Here is a 6,834-nt window from a genome sequence, read left to right on the forward strand (position 1 = left end):
CACTCAACAAACACCCATTTCTCATATTTCTTTTCTTTCTCCTTATGCTCAGCATCTTTAAATGGCCTTCCTTGGCCTCATGCCTTCGCTCTTCCTTCTGTTCAATGGGTGGGGCGGGGGTGGGGGGGACGCTGTTGCTCCTCTTCTTTGTCCATCACTTCCTAGTCTTCTCTAGAAATGAGGCCTCCTGCCTTGTCAGCTGTCTTCCCTCTGGGCTTCCACTCCTAATGGCTCTTCTCACCATGGGACCTATATTTCATAGCATTGTTTCGAGGTCTATCTACTGCTCACTGACCTCCACCCGCACTCCACCAAGGGGGCCTGGGTGTGCAGTTGTTTAGGTTACACGTTGCCCAGAACAACCAGCTGAGGGATATGCCCAGATAGGGGCTGCCTCTGCCCCGAGGAAAGAGTGCTTTTTTAAAATCTAATTCATACCAGGGCACCAGCTCTTGACGTGACAAGTTTAGGTCACATACAGGGATACCTTTTTCTATTTCCCACACAGGAATTATCTGAGCTGTTGGTAGCCTGCCCTGATTCTCTGTTCTTGGGGGCCAGGACCATGGGGGATACATCCCTGTTCCCCAGCTTCTAGCACAGCAGCACCAGGCCCCAGAAACCCCTGTGAATGCTCTTGGCTGGAAAGACGGAGGAGAAGCAGACAAGAGAGAGCTATCAGCAGTGAACCTCAGCTCTCTGGGCTCCAGAGAGGCAGAACTCGTGCTTACCTGTCAGAAAGAGAAGGCTTCTGGGTCTATGCAGCGGTGGCGACAGGTTTGTTTGGAAATTCTCCAGTAAGTGGTGTTCTTGGGCCTGTCACCCAGGGACCTTGCGAGCTTGCTGGAGGACCTGCAGAACAGAGCTCCTCCAAATATTGTTCTAAACTGATTGATGCCATGCCAGGCAGGGAAGGGGCAGGCATTTTTCATACATGAGAAACAATACATTCTGGGGCCAAAATGAAATTATTTTACATTTATACAATCACAGGCGGGGAGACAAAGACGATGTTTGAGGACGTTTAAATCCTCAAAATCATTAGTCACTGTCCCGGCGGGCTACACAAATAAATGATCGATGCACAGAAAAACAAGGTCCTCTGAGGTGTTTGCCCAAGACCACTTATGTGTCAAACAGACTTATTAGATGTGAAGGGAATGATTATTTGTACAAAGTGAAATGAACATGTGCAATAATATTGTAAAATGTTTATTAGTCTAGAGTGTGCTGAATGTTCCTAAAATATATCAGGTTCTCAGCTTGCATTTAATGTACTGTTATAAATGATATCACATCCTTCCAAGCTGATTTTCCGCTTAACGCTAAACTTCTTTGCTGGGGAAATCATGTTTTTAGATCTCAAGTATGAAAACATTGTGGGGTTAAACTCTTCCTTCTTCTTCCCACTTCCCATCCCAATCAGTTACCTCTCTATAAAACTTGTCCTGAGTCTTGCTGGGAGGGATGGGCAATTGGTCAGGTCAGATGGTTGGTCGGAAAAGGAAAAGGAGTGAATGGGCTATTGCAGAGGGAACAAGATTCCATTGAAAGTCCAGAGACTCAGATTTCAGCATCTGTGCGGTAATCCCCTCCTGTGTGACCTTGGGAAAGTCTCTTTCCCTCTCTGGTTCCCAATGATCTCAATCAGAAAATGAGAATAATAACTAAAGAAATTTGCAGAGCTAAACATTGACATACTAGTAGTCTGGAGTACAAATTTGTGCACATTGAAAGGAAATTAATTAGAAGAACTATTTTAATATCAATATTCACCCTTTATAATAGAACTGTCAACCAAATTCACAAATGATAATAACAGATCAAACTATAAGCATATTATTAGCCCCAGGGAGAGCTTCATATGCATTGTGCATGCATGAATCAACTTAGCCTTTATATATATAGAATAAACTTGTTTAATAAGACCTACTTTCTGATTTAGCTAAACTTTTTCCAGCCCAGTGAAACACCCCAACTTTTTCCATCCCAACCTCTCTTTCAGGTAATTGTTAGCAACACAGCAGTAAATATCAATGCAAAGCAGATTATTATTGTAGATCACGCAGGGAGAACAAAGGGTAAAATATTTAATTGCAGCAGTGCTTGACTATATTCTGTGCAGTGAGAATACCTGAAGTCATTTTCAAGTTTCATCATTTATTTTTTTCAGTTGGGTTAAGTTCCTAAGCTTTCTAAATCTCTGTTTTCCAGCTAATGAAAATAAAATAGGATTCCACCGAGTCTCCTATCTACCTACTCCAGGACTTCTGAGATGGGGCCTGGGAAAATGCTTCATAGACGTTTGGTTAAAGTGTAAAATGTTTGCACCTGGCTATAAAGCAAGTTATGTTCCTGGGCTGAAAAAACTACAAGGAGGCTAGTTGCTAGGTAGAGGAAGCTGGGAGTTGCTACATGATGTCATCATCCCGGTGCCCACAGCAATATTTTCAGGGCTGAGCTGGCTGTGGGGCTGCATTTTGTGCCATGGGGGTCTCTGCAGCGTCAGTTGTGATTTGGTGGGGTGTCACTCTGAGGTGGCAGTGGGGTCTGTGTCCCACTTGGGGGAAGCCGAGTGTTGCTTTGTGGGTGCCAGGTCCATGATGCCATTTCTTTGTAAATGGCCAGTATGAGTCAGCAGCTCCTGCATTGAGCGTCTGCCCCTTGGTGGTCAGTGCATGTCATGGCTACCAGTCAGATGGGCACTTAGCATATTAGCCTTATATATGTATAGATTCTAAATCTCTGCTTGCTGAGTCATGGATCTGGAAGAGACCCTGGAAGTGAATAAATAAAATTCTATAGAAAAATTCTCATTTTTTCTATGATTTTTGGCAAATTTCTACTTATCTGTCAAGGCTTTACCCAAATGTTTTTCCTCTAGGAAGCCTTCTCTGCTTCCCTAAGCAATCTGTCAGTGTGTATTCTTTACCCCAATAGCACCTCATTCTCATATCCTTGTGTCCCCATATCTCTACCATCCAGGCCAGATACTGGGTTGGTGCTCAGGAAATGAATACTGAAGGCTGGACAGGGAGGAGCAGAGCTGGCGTGGCCTTTAGAGGTTATTCATCACCTGCCCTGCATTTAAAGGTAGGAGTTTTAGCTCAGAGGTGGAAGGGACCAGCCCAGTTTTGCCCATTAGTACCACTGGAATTCTAGAGAAGAATAGGGCCTGCTTGGGATTCCTGGGGAAGGGTCAAATGGAACCTTTCCTACAATCTGTCATCTCCATACCTGTCATGACCTACATGATTATGCCACTCCAAAATTCATGTGTTGAATCCCTAACCCCCAAAAAGATGGTACTAGAAGGTGGGACTTTTGGGAGGTGATTAGGTCAAAGTGTGGAGCTTTTGTGATGGGATTAATGCCCTTCTAAGAAGAGACACCAGAGAGCTAGCTACCTCTCCTTCCCCCAATTCCTGCCTGTGAGCCAAAAAACAAAAAACAAGCAAACAAACAAACAAACAAACAAAAAACTCTCAAAGAACCCAACTGTGCTGGAACTCTGATCTTGGACTTTTCAACCTCCCGAACCATGAGAAATAAATTTCTGTTGTTTAAGCCCCCAATCTATGGAAATTTGTTATAGCAGCCCACATGGACTAACACCCCCCCTAAGAATAGGGGGCAGAGGAGCCCAGCCAAATCCCATATCCAAGGCCTGGGTGAGGATGGGAAGTTCCTGGCCTCAGGTGAGGGTATAGGGCTGGCTTTGGAGGTTGTGGAGGTAGATGGAGATATGGGGAGTTTCTGGTTTCTTGGCTGAATCTTTCACAAACCCGCTTCCTGCCATCCTCCCAAAGTTTCCTAGAAGTCTCCTGCAGGATGATTTTCTGTGAGTCTAACTGATAGTCTGGGCCTTTGTGCAACTTGGTCCAGAGCAAACTGACAGTTGGACATACATGCAAGAGAGCTGGCCAGCTAGTGGGTGCATTCACAGAGGCAGGGGGTCTGTTGAGAGAGGCGTCTTGCTGGCCCAGTAGTGCAGGAAGTGGAGTCCTCGCCTCCTTCCTTCACAGCCACTTCCCAGAGAGGACTGAAAGTAATCTACAAAGAAATATACACTAACATATGAGAAAAGTAAGCCATCAAGGCAAAGGTAAAATAGTGTAGAAGGATAGGAGGATTCAGTGATTCCTGCCCTCAGGTCCCACATGCTTGTAAAGGCAGGTCATGCATTTCATTGCAGGCTTCCCAGCAGAGGGCACAAGCAGGGATGCAATTTATTGTGTCCGGAGATAAACACAGGCCCTTTGCTTAGAAGAAGCACAAATCCCCATGGTGTTGAGGCCTGAGAGAGAAGTCTGCTGTGATTTCTCAAAAAGGGGCAAACTGTCCTCAATAGTTTGTTGTCTGTCAGCAACCTCAGCGGGCCTTTCTTCTTCCTCTTTTTTTCTCCTGTAAAAAAAATACATTTTTATTGATTTCAGAGAGGAAGGGAGAGGGAGGGAGATAGAAACATCAATGATTAGAGAATCATTGATCAGATGCCTCCTGCATGCTTCACACTGGGGACTGAGCCCACAATCCAGGCATGTGTCCTGACTGGAATCAAGCTGTGACCTCCTGATTCATAGGTCAACACTCAACCATTGAGACATGCCAGCCTGGCTCTCCTTTTTCTCCACCCCCTCTTTCTCCTATCAGTAAAAGTGTGATAAAGCATACCTGGGGACACAAAAAGAAGTGCTCTGGTCAGGTTGACCCCAGGTAGACTTTCGGGCACGAGGAGGGGGGAGAAAGGCCCCACAAGTGTTTTCCATCAAGCAGCTGGGCAACAGTGGTTCAAGGTTACTCACTGAAGTACAGAGATTGCAGCATCTTCTATAGAGTGCCCTCTACATGTCAGGCATTTGTTAGGCATATCCCACCTTAACTCACATAATCCTCACAATTCCATTCAAGGTGACTTGTCTTATTCTCAAGGTCATGGGGAGACTAGGGAAGACCTGCTTTTGGTGCCAGGTCCTTGGGTCTCCCCCCCCCCCCCCCCTCCCTGCCAGCTCATCTCTGGCCTCACTCTCTTGTGATCTTGGGCATGTCTATGGTCTTGGGTTTCATTCCTCCATGTGTATGGTGAAAGCCAGTTGTCCCCGAAGGCCCCTTCACTTAGTCTGTGTTGCCCAGCTCTCTGAGTCCCCTCAGTAGTAGGCTTGGGCAATGGCAGGGACTGCCTCTTATTTTGCCCTAAATAATGTGGATTGTCCTTCTCGCCTCACCCTTCTGTTAGAGGCTCCTCCAGCCTGGGTGCCTCAGAACCTGTCCCTGCCCTGGGCTTCTCACAGCTCCAGTCTGAAGGGTCTAAGGCTCACCTGGTCCCTGCATCCTATAGGTAGGCGTGGAGATTCACAATTTGGCACTTGAATCAACTTCTGGGGCTGCTGTAGGTGGGCCAGGCTTGAGGTAAAGAGGAGGATTGGGAATTGGGGCAGAATATTCTCTTGTTTTAAATCATCCAATCACAATATAATCCATAGTCCTTACCTTATCCCTGGGCCCCTGATGACCCTCTGACCTCACTTCCTCCTACTCTCCAGTGCACTCAGCATCCATTCACATCAAGCAACCCTTTCAACTTCTGCATTAGTGAAGGCCCCCAGGGGCTACTACAACTGCTCAAACTCCCAGATTTCTGTGGCTTAGCCCAAAGGTTGATTTCTTGCTTTCATTCTCCTTGTGGTGACTCAGGGACCCAGGAGCATTCTGTTCTATGGCTCAACCATCCCCTAGGGTGCTGGACCCACTGCACTCACTAGTAGATGAGGCAGAGGCATGGAGGGTTTTCTGGCTCAGGCCTTGGGGACAGCACACATCACTCTACATCACTGAAACCATCATGTGGCACATCTGACTCCACAGGAGGCTGGGGAATGTGGTCCAGCTGTGTGTTCAGGATGACTCGGAAATGTGGTTGTTTGAACAGCTAGGCAGTCCCTGCCACAACCCCAGAGCCAAGCCTTTCCCTTCGCAGGCCTGCGAAATGGGCAGGCTATATTAGCATCCCTGTTTTGTAAGCTCAGAGTGGCTGTCCACCTTGCCCAGGGTCACATAGAGAGTGGCTGGCAGAGACCTTGTGTCTTGGCCTATAGCATATGCCTTCCAGCAGGAAACAGCCCAGCCACCTCAGCCTGATTCCATCCCTCCCAGCAGGGGGGCTTCCTTAAGGTTCTTTCCAATTTCCTCTTTGTGTTAGGGGGTGGCAGCTTCTGGAGGACCAAGCCAGGTCTGTGCGTCCCTGCATCTACCTCTGTGCAGAATGGGACGTGGCATGGGCCATCACAGAGGACTGAGCAGGGATGGGTGTGTTGAAACCACAAAGGGATGAGAGATGGTGAGTAAGAGGGAGGAGAGGTTGAGTGAGGAACGAATGGGTGAATACATGGGAGCAGCCCTTGATTGAACACATGAACTTCCCTCACAGAGGCCAGGTGAGCTTTTAGTCAGCCCATGCCATTCTGCTGAGATCCCTTCAATGTCTTCCCATTGCAGGCAGAATAAAATCCCAGGTACTCACCTCAGCCCTACATGATTGGGGCCCTCCCTGCTGGTCTTCCAACCCTACCTTTTCCTGTTCACCCCTGCACTCCAGACACACTGGCCGCTCTGACGGGGGAACAGTAAGGGCATTCCTGCCTGGGCATGGCTTCTGCAGGCCCCTCCAAATGCACTAACACTCTTCTCCAGCCTTGCCTGGGCAATGCATGGGCTGACCCATGTGGTCCATCAGAGGCTTCCCTTGTAGTCAGGCCTCCAGCTGGGTTTGGTCAATGGGAGGCATCCTCAGGAGATCAGAAGGAAGGAGCAGAGGGGTAAGGATATTTATTCCCG

Source organism: Pipistrellus kuhlii, unplaced genomic scaffold (genome assembly GCF_014108245.1).
Source record: "Pipistrellus kuhlii isolate mPipKuh1 unplaced genomic scaffold, mPipKuh1.p scaffold_m20_p_2, whole genome shotgun sequence".
In the NCBI taxonomy this organism is placed as follows: Eukaryota; Metazoa; Chordata; class Mammalia; order Chiroptera; family Vespertilionidae; genus Pipistrellus; species Pipistrellus kuhlii.